The sequence below is a fragment of the Castanea sativa genome, chromosome 5, assembly GCF_040712315.1.
Source record: "Castanea sativa cultivar Marrone di Chiusa Pesio chromosome 5, ASM4071231v1".
NCBI classification, from domain to species: Eukaryota; Viridiplantae; Streptophyta; class Magnoliopsida; order Fagales; family Fagaceae; genus Castanea; species Castanea sativa.
Genome location: NC_134017.1, coordinates 73,288,946 through 73,304,987, shown reverse-complemented (window position 1 = coordinate 73,304,987; position 16,042 = coordinate 73,288,946). Strand labels below are relative to the sequence as shown.

The following is a 16,042-nucleotide window of genomic DNA, read 5'->3' as shown; positions in this document are numbered from 1 at the left end:
GAATTCACCTATTTTGTTGTTCTACATATGTTATTTTTGTACAACATAACATTTGTTCTATGAAATTCCTTTTAGACTTAATACATTATCTTTTCATTTGAATTTTTTTTTTCTCCTCATGTGCAGTGATTGACTTCTAACAAAAACTATTCTATTTATATATTTAGAAATCTATTTCTTCTTTTCCAACCATTTAAATTTTGTATGGGCCATGGATTCTATTGAGCAATTAATATGGAAAATAAAATAAAAGTAAAATAAATTCTACAATAATTTGCTTTATGGGGATCAACTCCTCTAAGTTAAATATTGTTCTTTAAAAGTAGTGTAAGAGAAACTAATGTTTGGTTTGTCTATTTAACTAATGTTTCTAATCTTTTGAAAGTTTGTGGAGCATATACCCTACTAATTAGGCCATTTAAATAATTTGAATTAAAAATCAACTATAACATAAGGAACAAAGGGGTCAGTCATAATGCATTCATATTCTTCTTATATCATGATAAATCTGAATAGTTGAATAGTATTGTTATTTAATTTACTACTACTACTACATATTTTTAATTTACCAAATGGATATTTCAAAGTTCATTTGCATGATTACTTTGCTGTGTGGTGAGTTGAAACATTGTTGGATAATGATGTACGTTAGATTGTATGTGTTATATTTCAAAGTTCATATTCTAAGTTTTTGTTATTGGTATTCTTTAGAGCTATAATGGTTGATAGGTCTAATGAGGCTTCATCAATATATGTGAGACTTCAATTTCACCCAAATGACAAGAAATAAAACAAGACAATTCATGTTTAGGCTTTAGGTTTATTCTTTTAAAAAAAATGTTTAGCTTTCGGGTAACCACCGATTCATTTTGTTAACTCAACATCGTAAAGTAACTTTAATTCAATTATATGGATAGGGTTTATCATTTTTCATGTTGCAAAAAAAAAAAAAAAATCAAGCTAACATCAATAGCACTACTACAATTGACGATTTAAATTCAGTCATATCCTTCATATCATTAAATTATTAATATTTTCTCTTCTTTTTTTAACATTTACACTTCAACATTTCTCATTCCTTTCACATTTTATCTCCCCACTAACGTTTACCTTAATATCACTCTTCATCTTTTCCTTTATCTTCATTTATTTTGTTTCTTCTTATTCTTATCTTCTTATTATAAATTTTTTATTATCTATTCTATTCTATATTTCAATGCATAATTTTCTCTCACAAAAAGGGTTATTTATCTCTCTCAATTTATTGGTGGATTTTTTATATTTTTCTTACATATCTACTTTAGGTTATTAATTTTTTGTATTTTAAGAACTCTACTTTGAGTTGATGCAATTTAGTTTTGTGTATTAAATTTTTTTTTTTTTTTTTTTGTTCTCTTTGATTGTTAAATGTTATTCTATTGCATTATAAAGAATATGATATTATTTTATTACATAACATGATTTGGATTATTTTATCATATAAGAATTTGACATAAGTTACATAGACAAAAGTACAACAACAATTGTAAGCTCGCAATTTGAGCCCCAGCCCAACAAAAAGGAGGACGTAGGCCCAAAGAACCTGATACAATGAACGATAATGACAACGGCCCAAAAATCACAAAACAATAATGATGAACAAGTTTATAAGATGAAGTTTATCCTCGGACTCAAGCCGAGAACCAAGTGTTTATATTTCTTCTTACTTTCAAGATTCTTTACAAAAAACCTCCTCCTCCTTTTTTAGGACCTCCTTCCCTCTTATAGTCCCTTTACCTCTCCCCTAGATTCAGATTGCTTCCCTTGATACTTGTTCCATCTCCCTCTTTTGGAAGTCCCCAGGTAATAGTTGTAAAGCTAAAAATCACTATTTAGATATCACTTCATAAATGCAGCCAAAGACTTAGGTACATAGCATTTAATGCGGTGGTAGCAGATTTCTCTAAGATCTTTTCTTTATCTCTATTGCTCTCTGTGCCCCTTTTTAACATATCTTCATCCCCAAGATCGTCTAAAATATCATTTTAGTTAACATGACGTACCACTTGATCCTCACTGCACTCAGCCGAGGAGGTAGTCTTCCTCAGATTATTTACATTCACCTCATCCGCCACATTTGTTTTTAGGACTGTAAGTTTGATATCGTTATTACCATTAACCCGTCCTCAGACAAGCAAACTTCCTCCACTCAAGCCCATGGCCTATGTTAACGTACACTCATATGTGGGCTTGGCCCATCTAGATCACTTACTTGTAGAGCACACATTGTACTACTTGTACTGCACTCATATTTACTTGTACAGTACTCATATGCCTCCTATATAAAGGCACTCATGTATATTATTTTTGTGTGAAATACAATACTATTGAATTCAGTATTTCTAACATGATATCAGAGCCACTGTTCTGACCTTTTCTTCGCAGTCTTGTCTTTATTGGTGTAACTCCATTTTTAATATTGTTTTCGCTGTCACAACAACTGCCACAGCCTTTCGCTGTTGAACCTTCGAGTCTTCCAGACATTGTCCTCAGGTTCTGGACCTGTAGCAGCCGCCGTTGAAGAGTTCGAACACTGCAAAGACCACTGCCTTTTCTGGTACCGCCGTGAATATTGCTCTGATAAATTTTCCAAATGTACCACGAAGATCGCCTTGCTCTGATCTACCTGTTCGTGAAAACCTCACAGTAATCGGAGCATCCACGCGCCCTCACGCGCCGCCCAAAGTTTCTGCACTGAAGGTCACGTGCCCATGCGCCTCCACGCTCCGAACCGAGCTGCCACGCGCCGCCACCGCCTGCTCACGCGCCTCCACGCGCCAGACTGATCCTGCTGACGTCAGCCCTAGCCACGTCAGTTGCCACATCAGCCTGCTACGTTAGCTTGCCACGTTAGCCTGTCACGTCATCGCTGACGCCACCTTCCAGCGCGCTGCTGACGTCACCGCCACATCACCCTTGACCGTTGACCGTGACCGTTGACTTTGACCGTTGACTGTTAACTTTTTCTGGAGTTGACTTTTTGCAGTCCAGGTTCTCCTTACTCAGTTTTTCGCGTAGATTTCATTTTTGCAGTCTGTTTTTGCATATTGTGTCTCTAAATGGATAAAAAGGATGTTTTTCTTCCTCGCCCCATCAATACTGTATTGGAGGGGATTAGGAATTACTTATCTTGGTCTCAAGCTATGCGCAGTTTCCTTAAGGGTCGCATGCTCTGGCATTATTGCACCGGTGCAATCACTATTCCTGTGAAGGGGGCAAGTGAAGAAGATGCTGCTTTTCTCAATCGCATGATTGAATGGGATAGTTACAATCACATGATCCTCACATGGATTCGAAATACTTCCATTCCCTCCATCTCCAATTTGCTGGGTAACTTTGATGATGCGAAATTAGCATGGGATATGTTGGCCAAAAGATACTCTACCATTCACAGATCCATGAAATATCAGTTAGTGGTTGAATTGCATCAACTCAGGCAAGAACCGAGGCAGTCCATCAATGACTACTATGATCAGCTTCGCTTCATTTGGGACCAAATTGACCTTTCTGATCCAACTTGAGCATGCTCAAAAGATGCCCAACAATATGCTGCTATTAGAGATGAATTTCGTCTCTATGAGTTCTTGATGTCACTCTACAAGGACTATGAGCCCATTCGAGGTCAGCTTCTGAATCGTTGTCCTCCTCCCTCTCTTGATACTGCTGTGAATGAGTTAGTCAGAGAAGAAACTCGCCTTGCAACTATTCGAGCCCAGGATAAGTTTAATGTTCTGGCCCTTACTCCTTCTGCTCCATCCATAGAGCAACCTCAGCACTCAGGTGATCCTTCTGGCTCCAGCAATCGTCCCAGATAGACCAATAAAAAGTTCTGCAACTATTGCAAGCGCCCTGGCCACACTATTGAGACTTGTTACCGTCGCAACAAATCTACTGCTGCAGTTGCTGACACTGAGTCTACTCCACCAATGCCTCCCATTTCAGTTGAGTCCCAATCTTCTGGATCCACTATCAACCTCTCACCCACTAACCTACAAGAGATCATAGCTCAAGCTGTTCGTATGGCTAGTAATGCATCTCTTTCCACTGCTCTCTCAGTTTTACTTGGTAAGTCTCAAACTTGGCTTTTTGATTCTGCCTGTTGCAATCACATGACACCTCACTCGTCCTTATTCTCCAAACTTGACCCTGCTCCACATCCCCTCAATATTCACATAGCTGATGGTTCCACCATGCATGGGAATAGTCTTGGTTTTGTTTCAATCTCCAACCTCTCTATTCCTAGAGTCTACCATGTTCCTGACCTATCCTATAATTTGTGTTCTGTGGGACAATTAGCTGAACTAGGTTATCGCCGTATTTTTTACTATTCTGGGTGTATTGTGCAGGATCCGAGGACGAGGCAAGAGCTTGGGACCGGCCCTAGAGTTGGGCGTATGTTTCCAGTGGACAATCTTCATCTTCCACCTGTTGCTCCGGTGTCTGTTGTTGTTGCTGCTGCTGCGGTGTCTTCCTTACCCTCTCTCTCACTTTGACACTCTCGTCTTGGTCATGGACCCTCTTCTCGAGTACAACAATTAGCTTCTAAGGGTCTGTTAGGTTCTGTGTCTAAAGACGATTTTGATTGTACTTCATGCCAGTTAGGAAAACAGCCAGCTTTACCTTTTAATAATAGTGATTCTATTTCTAATAGTATTTTTGAGTTAATTCATTTTGATGTTTGGGGACCTTCTCCTGTTGCTAGTATTGGTGGATCTCGATATTTTGTTGTTTTCATCGATGATTATTCTCATTACAGTTGGATATTTCCTATGAAATCTCGTTCTGAAATTTTGCCAATATACGGTAACTTTGCAAAAATGGTTGAAACCCAATTCTCCAAAAGAATCAAAATATTTCATTCTGATAATGCTCTTGAATACACTCAATATGCTTTTCAAACTCTGTTACACTCCTATGGCACTGTATATCATCTAACTTGTCCAGGTACCTCTCAGCAAAATGGTTGAGCTGAACATAAATTTCATCATATTCTTGACACTATTCGTACTCTTCTTCTTTCTACCAAGGTTCCTCCTCCATTCTGGGGTGAAGCTGCTCTTCATGCTGTTCACACCATCAACTGCATTCCAAGCACTGTCATCCATAATCAAACTCCGTATGAGCGCCTCTTTGGGTTACCCCCTGACTATCATCACCTTCGCTCTTTTGGATCTGCTTGTTTCGTTCTTCTTCAGTCTCATGAGCACAACAAACTTGACCCTTGATCTAGACTTTGCTGTTTCCTTGGTTATGGCAAAACACAAAAAGGGTATCGATGTTATGATCCTGTCTCTCATCACCTTCGTGTTTCTCGTAATGTTGTCTTCTGGGAACACCGCTTGTTTGTTGAACTCTCTCATTTTCGTTCTTCCATCACTACCTCATCTGTACTTGAAGTTTTTCCAGAGGAGTCTCATGTTCCTTCTCCAACTCCACTTGATCCTCCTTTAGACTTCTCTATACAAACACCCGATCCTTTTAATGTCTCTTCTAGACAGGTCGAAGATGAGCAAATTGATGACAAGCTACCCCAACTCGAGCCTGGGTCCCTCGCTCCTGCTCCGCCTGAAGATCCTCCACAAAACCTTCCACCTCCACAAGACATTCCACCTCGTCACTCAACCCGGGTAAGATCCATTCCTACACATTTACTTGATTATCATTGTTACACTGCACTTGCTACACTCCACGAGCCTCAAACCTATCATGAGGCCTCCACTGACCCTTTATGGCAGATTGCAATGAAAGAGGAAATTGATGCATTAACCAAAAACCATACTTGGGACTTAGTTACTCTCCCTCCTGGACAGTCTGTGGTTGGTTGCAAATGGATCTGCAAGATTAGGACTCGCTCAGATGGGTCCATTGAGCGCTATAAGGCTCGCATTGTTTGCAAAAAGTTTTACACAGGAGTATGGGATTGATTATGAAGAGACCTTTGCTCCAGTTGCCCGCATCTCATCTGTTCGTGCCCTCCTGGCTGTTGCTATTGCTAGCAAATGGGATCTTTTTCAGATGGATGTTAAAAATGCATTCCTTAATGGGGACTTGAGTGAAGAAGTTTACATGCAACCTCCTCCAGGTCACTCCATTGACTCCAACAAGGTTTGCCGCCTTCACCGAGCATTGTATGGTCTTAAACAAGCTCCTCGAGCCTGGTTTGTAAAATTTAGCTCTACTATCTTTCGCTTGGGTTACACTGCCAGTCCTTATGATGCTGCCTTATTTCTTCGTCGCACTGATAAAGGCATCATTCTACTTCTCCTTTATGTGGATGATATGATCATAACTGGTGATGACCTTAGTGGCATACAAGAACTCAAGGATTTTCTTAGTCAGCAGTTTGAGATGAAAGATCTTGGACATCTTAGCTATTTCTTGGGTCTTGAAATCACTCGTTCCTCAGTTGGTCTTTATATTACTCAAGCCAAGTATGCTTCTGATCTTTTGTCTTGCGTTGGACTCACTAACAGCAAGACTGTTGACACCCCAGTTGAGTTTAATGCGCATCTGACTCACTCGGGAGGGAAACCATTGTCTAATCCTTCTCTTTATAGACGATTAGTTGGCAACCTAGTTTATCTCACAGTTACTTGTCCAGACATTTCTTATGCTGTTCATCAGGTCAGCCAGTATTTGTCTGCTCCACGGTCGACTCACTATGCTGCTGTTCTGCGCATTCTTCGATATTTGAAGGGCATTCTCTTCCATGGCCTTTTCTACTCAGCTTAATCTCCTCTTGTACTCTGTGCATTCTCTGATGCTGATTGGACAGGAGATCCCACTGATCGTAGGTCCACCATTGGCTATTGTTTTCTACTTGGCTCTTCCTTGATTTCTTGGCGAAGTAAGAAACAAACCTTTGTGGCCCGCTCTAGTATTGAAGCAGAATATCGTGCTCTTGCTGATACCACATCTGAGCTTCTTTGGTTATGATGGCTTCTTACAGACTTAGGTGTGTCTACATCTTCTGCTACACCTCTTTATTGTGATAATCAGAGTGTCATTCACATTGCTCACAATGATGTCTTCCATGAACGGACTAAACATATTGAGATTGATTGTCATTTTATCCGTTATTATCTTGTTCATGGTGCTCTCAAGCTCTTCTCCGTCTCCTTCAAAGATTTACTTACAGACATCTTCACCAAGTCCCATCCTAAGGGACGCCATCGTGATTTGGTTGACAACCTCAAGTTGGTCTCACATCCACCTTGAGTTTGAGGGGGGCTGTTAACGTACACTCATATGTGGGTTTGGCCCATCTATATCACTTACTTGTAGAGCACACATTGTACTACTTGTACTGCACTCATATTTACTTGTACAGTACTCATATGCCTCCTATATAAAGACACTCATGTATATTATTTTTGTGTGAAATACAATACTATTGAATTCAGTATTTCTAACAGCCTAAAAACATATCTTGGGTCTTTTGTCCCCATAACAACAACACCAACAATAATAATAATAATAATTTGTAAATGCCATTGTCAACTAGGAATACGTTGACTTATGAAAGCCACCGAGTGCCACAAACTTCATTGCAAGCAAGGGTGGCCTATTGCGGCTGAATTAATATGACAACAAACGTCCCAGAGTGTATGTATATCATGACAAACGGCTGAATTAATACTCTCTCTCTCTCTCCTCGATGTTGTGAAAGTCAGCATGGGTCCTAAGGTATTCTCTATATGGCTAATTATAGTCACGTCATTCTTTAATTCATATTTCTTACTTTTGTTTATTGCTTTAGTATTGCAGTAGATATTTCATATTTGTGATTTTCCTTGTTGTCTGTTTGTGTTAGCGTGATTGTCATTTTTTTTATATATATATAAATTGTTCTCATTTTTGTTTAATAGACCGTGACTTCAGCTCTTGATCACCAAAATACCAACTCCATTGTTGAATAAAGACTTTTGAATCGTAGGTTGATAAAAAAAAATGGTAAAAATGCTTGTTGTATAAAGTCCTCTATTTGTCTTTTCACTTATGGTAGGGAGACTTCATAATCCTCAATCAAACCACATATCAATATATTTTTTCCCCCCAAAAAATGGTCATGACTTTGATTCTGAGCATTCTTTTCTTCCCATTTTGCACTTCACTTGACACCTTAACACCAGACCAATTCATCAAGGATGGCCAATCTTTGGTTTCCAAAGAAAATAATTTTGCCTTAGGCTTCTTCAGCCCTGGCAACTCCAGCTATCAGTATCTTGGTATTTGGTTTGTCAAAGTGACAAAACAAACTGTTGTGTGGGTTGCAAACAGGGATGATCCCATCAATGATTCCTCAGGAGTTCTCTCCATCAACCAGTTTGGAAACCTTGTCCTCCATGACAGTTTTAACCGTCTTCTTTGGTCTACAAATGTTTCTGTCCAAGGGACAACCTCCTGTGTTGCTCAGCTTCAAGATTCAGAAAACCTGGTATTGATCCAAGGCAATAACAAAAAGGTGGTATGGCAAAGCTTTGATCATCCTACAGATACTTAGCTTCCAAACATGAGGCTTGGGTTGAATCGGATAATTGCGCTAGACAGGATCTTGACATCTTGGAAGTCACAAGATGACCCTGGAACTGGGGACTACTCGTGGCTCCCCACAAGTCGCCTTGTATAAGGGTTCGACCCTGTATTGAGTGTACGTGTTTGCCAGGGTATGAACCCAAGTATCCGAAGGATTGGTATCACAGAGATGGTTCTGAGGGTTGTGTAAGGAAGAAGTCGGGGTTGTCGATGTTTGGGAATGGAGATGGGTTTGTGAAGGTGACACGTTTGAAGGGTCCTGATTCATTCAATGCATCTTGGATGGACATGAGATGAGTAGCTCAGAATGTGAGCAGGCATGCTTGAATAATTGTTCGTGCACAACTTTTATCAGCATGAATATTGACGGGATGGGGACCCGTTGCTTGGCATGGTATGGTGAATTGATGGACATTTTGGAGTACTCATATGAAGTGTGGGACCTAAATGTGCGTGTTGATGCAAAGGAGTTAGGTAGCCTTCTCTGGTTGCTAGCATTTTTTTTTTTTTTGTAGACTTTCACTTCTGCTTATCTCAGTTCTTGGATCGTGGACTCACCGTTTGTTTCTTTGTTTTATGTTTTTTTTTTTTTTTTTTTTTGGTTTTGGTTTTGTTTGGTTTTTTTTTTTTTTTTTGGTTCAGCTACTTACACTAAGATGTCCAAAGGTTTTCTTGGCAATAAGAGGAAACTGGCTATTACAATATTGTCTGTTGATGTGCCATTGTTTCTGGCGTCCTTGGTAGCCTTTACGTGGCTAATGAAGAAGAGGAAAAAAAAGGTGACAAAATTGCTTCCATTGATTTCTCTTTGGAGGGTAATGGGCTTAAGGACAGTAGTAGACATCCAGATTTGTTGATTTTTGATCTAAGTTGCATAGTTGCTGCTACAGACAATTTCTTTCTGGCCAAGAAACGTGGGCAAGGTGGTTTTGGCTCTGTTTTTAAGGTACAGTTAAAATTCAGAATGACTCCCCCCCCCCCCCCCCCTCTTCCCTAAATTTTTAAAATTCATGGGGGAAAATGAGTTTCCTAAGGTAAGAGCCTAAGACATAATAGGCATTGAACTCAATTGCTTAAAACTAATAGTTATGACTTACTATCATGCTTAATTTTGAATCGAAAATGAGTTTCCTAAGGTAAGAGCCTAAGACATAATAGGCATTGAACTCAATTGCTTAAAACTAATAGTTATGACTTACTATCATGCTTAATTTTGAATCATGAATTCGGGGTCAATTATCTAATGGACAACTAATAGCTATAAAAAGGCTATGCTAGAATTCAAGACAAGGAATAGAAGAACTCAAAAATGAAGTTATGTTGATTGCAAAACTTCAACATAGAAATCTTGTCAAGCTTTTTGGCTGTTGCATGCAAGAGGAAGATAAGATGTTGATTTATGAGTACGTGCCCAACAAAAACTTGGACTCCTTCATTTTTGGTATGACTTATTTCTAAAGATCTATTGCATTCATTGATCTTAATTTCTTTTATTATATAAGTTCAAAGAATAATTTTGAAGTACACAAAACAACGTATTTTGAGTACAAGAGAAATATTGTGTTGTAGATCAAACAAGAAGTTCATTGTTGAATTAGAGGAAACGCTTTGAAATCATCATTGAGATTGCACGTGGGATTTTGTATCTTCATCAAGATTCAAAATTAAGAATTATTCATAGGGATCTTAAAACCAGCAATGTTTTATTAGACACTAAACTAAACCCCAAAATATCGGATTTTGCGATAGCCTATATATTCAAAGGGGATCAAATTCAAGATGAGACAACTAGAGTTGTTGGAACATAGTAAGTATCAAACAAACACATGCCAGTCATACAAAAAATAATGGCATACACAAAGTTTAACATTATCTTTAACATTGTTCACATGCAGTGGCTCTATGTCACCAGAGTACGTAATTTTTGGGAAATTTTTAATCAAATTAGATGTCTTTAGTTTTGGTGTCATATTGTTGGAGATCATAAGTGGCAAGAGGAACAATAATTCTTATCAGAATCACCCTTCCCAAACTTTAATAGGGCATGTAAGTAACAAAACACAACAATGTTTACCATTTGCTTTTATAATATAGCCCTTATGGATAATGCTAAGAACCACACAGGTCTGGGAACTATGGAGAGAGGATAAAGCCTTGGATATAGTTGATTCATCAATAAATGAGACATTTGTTTCCCATGAAGTCTTGAGATGCATTCAAATTGGGCTCTTATGTGTGCAAGAAAACGCGATAGATCGACCAACAATGTTAGCAATTCTTCACATGCTGAGTAGTGAAACAACTCTTCCTTCTCCTAAACAGCCTGCTTCTTTTTAAAAGACCTACCAATGATTTGAGATTAATGAAACGGGGAGACTTTTATTCTATAAATGACATGAAGATTACTAAGGTTGAAGCTCGCTAAAAAAGCTTCTAGTTAACTGCATCTAAATGGCTTCTGTAAGGATTTGTAAGACAATATAACTAATAGGCCAAAAAGGTTTGACCCCTTGTGATGAATTAATTTATTAATTAGCCAAGTTTATTAATTAATCAAATTAACATGCAAACGCGTGGTAGTACAAACAAATCACCAATAATCTAAAGTATGCAGTGGAAAAAAAAATAACACAGTGATTTGTTTACGAATGGGGCAAACCTACACAGCAAAAACCCCACTAGGTGATTTTGAGGTCACCACTCCTGAAACTCCACTATTATCGCAACAAGCGGTTACAAGTAAAGGAATCTCAAGTACCTTACCAACCTACAGTTGAACCCTTACCCCAATATCCAATTAGACTTGTTCTGTAGTGATAATTTCTCCTTTCGATGCACGGCTCCCAAGTACTAGACTAACCAATTGCGCAGATCCCAATATGCGACTTCAATCACCAACTAGAGAAGATTGTTGGCTACAAAGTTCTTCAATTCATCCACACGATGAAGATCAAGAAGATGCTTGGTTACAAAACCCTACGGTGCAAAGACACAACAACTTCTTCACAAGAGAGATGAACTAGGACAAGAACTTTGTCTCAAGTTACAATTTGCATGAACAAGAATTTCTCAATGCTTGTGCAACTTGTCACACTTTGACGGCCCTTAAAATAATCATTTTATATGTCTAAGGTTAGGATAAAAGAAGGCTCAAAGACACATCCACGGATTGGAATCAAAACAAAATTCAGAATTTGTTTTTCTTAAATCTCAACAGCTAAAGGTGTCGAGGTGCTGTCGAGTAGCTGTCAAGCCTCGGGGCCAAAACAGCTTCTTAAAACTCGATAGATGCAGCTGTTGAGCTTTAATAAAAAGCACTTCTAAGCTTATTTCTTGGACAGACTTGATGACTTCAACACTTGATCTTGAAACACAGTTTCTTGAAGTATAAAACTCATCCTAATTCTACCCAATTACAAGTAAAATGTGTTTTATCAAAGGATTAGCCAATTACATAAATAGTGAATGACATATGTTCTAAACAAGTGAAACACATACGTCCTAACAATAACATTTTAATCTTTTTGTAATAAAGAACATATGTAAGTTTGTGTTATTGCTTATATTCTTACTATTAGGCTGAATGCACCTTAACTTGATTAGTGGGGTTTGAATTCTCCCTCCCCGTTGCTGTAACTATCGAATTATTATTATAAACAAAAAAAAAAAAAAAAAATCAAAACTTGGTCATTGCCATAAGATTTAGTAATTGAGATGCATACTACTTTTCTATTTGTTTTCTACTAGTTTAGCTCCCGTATGTAAAGTGAAAATAATACGTCTCTTCTTTCATTTAAATTTGATGAAATGAAAAAAAAAAATTTATTCTCTTTTTTTACCAAGTGATCCAAAAGTAAGACATAATTGTGTAGGGTCTAATTGAGTAGGGTCTCATCCTTCCAGATTAAATTTAATAGCTCCACAAATGTTGCTCAATTTAGTTTTGTACATCTCATAAACACAGGATTGAATAAAAAATCCAAAGAAAAGATTGAAATGATTAGGTTATTCTCTTTGATTGTTTGAAAAGAAATTTCTTCTTCTTCTTCACTCTTTTGTTTTTTTTGTTTGTTTGTTTGTTTTTTATTTTAAAGATTATATAGATTTTTTTTTTTTTTTTTTTGAGAAGAAAAAGTCTAAAGAGGGAGAACTTGGGCGGAAATACAAATTAGTCATTTTTTTTTTTCGTGCTTTAACATTAACTCTGTTTTCACTCACTTTCTCTAGTCTCTACCAACTGAACTCCCTTCTTTCTCTGCTCTGTTCTCTGTTCTCTCCAGTCCCCACCACAAACCACTCTCTGTCTCTGCTTCGGCTAAAGGTAATTCCTTTCTCTCTTGGGGTTTGTTTTGCTCTGTATAGATCTTTCCATTTTTTCTCTTTTGGGATTTTGCGGTTTTCTTTAAATGAATGAATGTCTCTCTGTGATTAATCCAAGCACATAATTTAATAATAGTTTCTCTGGGAAAGTTCATATGGTCAATTAAGAGCCATAAACCTTTACAACAAATGCACCCATCCAAGTTTGGCCGGGCATTCAACCCGGCGCAGGCAAGCCCATCTTAGCCCGTGGTGGCTTCAAGCTCCAACCAAGCAAGGCCTACTCTCTCCACCTCACTGCTCTCTGGTCCGGCTGCGGCCTCTGCGCCACTGGTCATTGTGGCGGCTCACTCCTCTGCAACGGTCTAGGTGGCACCCCACCAGCCATTCTAGCAGAAATAACTCTTTGAAACGAGCAAGACTTCTATGATGTAAGACTTGTTGATGGCTACAGCTTGGCCATTTCAATCACACCCATCGAAGGCTCAGGCAAATGCAGCTACGCTGGGTGTGTTAGCGACCTCAACATGATGTGTCCAGTTGAGCTTCAAGTTCCGTCCCATGATAATAGAAAAGTTGTGGCTTGTGAGAGTGCTTGCTTTGCGTTTAACTTGCCGAGGTATTGTTGTCCTGGGAGCTTTGGAAGTCCTCAGGTTTGTAAACCCACAGCATACTCTAGGATTTTCTAGCGGCTTGTCCTAAGATTTACTCTTATACTTTAAGATGATCCTACTAGCATTTCTACTTGCACTGGTGGCAACTATTTGGTCAAATTCTGCCCTCACCACCGTTGATTAATCAGATCAGATGCTTAAAGTTAATTGCTGATATAGTAATGCTAGTTCGTTTAGTTATTGGTGTTTGTGTTGGTGAGTTATGCGTCTTGTAGCTGATTTGGAATAGTGGAAACTTATATTACTATTGGTACTGCTTTCTGTTTACTTGAAGACTTAAGGTTTTTTAATTTTTTTGTTTGTTTGTTTGTTATTTGTTTTTGTTTTTGGTTGATGTTTGTGGAGGGAGGATTGGCTAAACGAAAGGGCATTCTTGGTAAATCAGCTTTCGCACTTCTCTCTGAGCTGAAAGGCATGCCCACTGGGGTGTCCGATTGGGCAGAAAAAAATTTAGCTAGTCCCTGCTCCAGGCTCTAACACAGTGGGGTGGGCTCTACACTTGAGTCGCGACACAGGGCTCAACCACTTTGTGAAAGGTCGAAGACTACCTAAGTATTGCCTGATTGGGCAAGGCTTTTACCCCAAAAAAAAATCTCACAGGGTACACGTTCTTTATGAGAGTCTAAAGTACTGCTACGGGTCTACTTATGAGTAAATTTTTGTCAAAAATTGAAAATATGCTATATATGTTCTAGCAAGTATTTAGACCCTTTAACACAAAGTTTTACGGCTTAATCACTTTTAGTAATAAACTAACAACTTAGTCTAATATAAGTGTTTAGCCAAGTTTCATATTGCAAACATGATAAAGAACAATCTAAAGCAAGTAAAGAGCAATAAGAAAATGCAGAAAATAAAACAAACCACATGAAAACACCAAAATGTGTTTTCGAAGAGGAAAACTTGATCACCCTGGTGAAAAAACCTCTCTGCTGACCACCCGTCAAAAAACTCCACTAGCATGAATAGTTGTAGTACATAGATGACTATAAACCCTCCAAGCCTATATTTCTCTGTGTACTTGAGCTCTTCAAGCTCCAGCTAGCAACCAACTTCACTGAGTCTTTTCTTCATCTAGCATTTTAGAGTCACCACCGTTGAGTTGCCAACGGAAAGCCACCAAAAGATTTGGATTTGATTTGGCTTTACTGAGTTTCCAGTCCTTTAACGAACTCACAACACTCAAGGTTTGGGGATGAAGGTGAAGGTTACAAATTTCTTTGAAGGATATTTCATTTGTAAGAGAACAGGAGAAGAGAGGATAAATAGATATGTTTCTCTAGACTAAGGCACTCTCTCTCATACAAAAGGGTTGGGATGAACAAATGCTCTCTTTTGATCTTATAAGCTCTATTCACACATGCGAAGGGTGTGTGTTTTAGCTTATGTGGTGTAGGCTGAAAAGAAGATCAAAATATGTACAGAGTAGACTGCTAGCGGGTATTTTGCAACCTTGTTGTGGGCTAATTGGTTGCAAGATGGTCCTGTCAATAGTCTCTCTGGATCTTCTGCCATGTGTCACTCGCGGGCTGTCTGGTCGCCAAGATCACTGGTTGATGCAACTTTCCAATGTTGTGGGAAAGGCTCAAGTATATCTACCCTAAATTACATTAAAGTCCTGAAAAGATACATTAAAAAGAGAGAATAATTACAAATAAATTTGGCACGGAATAAAGCCAACATAAACATGAATTTTACATAAACATGTGGTGAGTTGTGTAGTGTCTAATTGTGTAGTGAAATTTTTATGGTGGCGCTTGAGGTCGGTTGGAGGGTCTAATAGCGATCATAGATGCAGATCATGAAAGAAGGGATTCAAAGGGAAGAGTTCAAAAGGTTTGAAACTGGGGTGGAGTCATGAGAAACTATAGAGAAGGAACTCATAAATTGGGTTTTGAGTTGGATTGTATGTTTGTATTAATTTAGTACAAACCCAAAAATAAATTGTATTAATCTAGCACAAAAACTATCAAAGAAAACGAAAACGAAATGGACGAAGAAAGAAACATAGAGTCATGGGTTTGTACAGTTGGTGTCTTTGAAGGGTTTGTCTACTTCAAAATTATAGAAATCCAATTTTTTGTTTACATTCTTGGTAGCGGAGGCAATGGTGACGGTCGATCTGCCATGGGAAGTTGCTAGTGGTCATGTGGGTCTATATATCAATTATGAAATTTGGACACTTGTGATCAAATAATTAACCTCAAGTATTTGACAATGTCTTTTTAAATATGTAACAGTATAGTGGTTGAATTACTTGTCATCTTTAGTGCACATACTCTTCAAAAGGTATGTCTATTGTCTAATTTTTGCGAAGTATGATGCTTCTCACATGTGGCCAAACAAAATTTCTAATTTTACCAAACTATTTATTGATTCACAAAATTGGTTCCCCTAGTATAGCATGAAGGGTTTTAGTGTCCCATTTGAAAGTTCAGTTTTGATTACCTGTATAAGCTATTCCATAGCAATCT

General features: G+C 38.2%; 2 pseudogenes; both read left to right on the top strand.

Annotated features, from left to right (window-relative positions):
- The first annotated feature begins 7,713 nt into the window (after window positions 1-7,713).
- On the top strand, window positions 7,714-10,999 carry LOC142635765 (G-type lectin S-receptor-like serine/threonine-protein kinase RKS1; annotated as a pseudogene).
- Window positions 11,000-11,025: 26 nt separating this feature from the next.
- Window positions 11,026-13,809, top strand: LOC142635764 (thaumatin-like protein; annotated as a pseudogene).
- The last annotated feature ends 2,233 nt before the right edge of the window (window positions 13,810-16,042 follow it).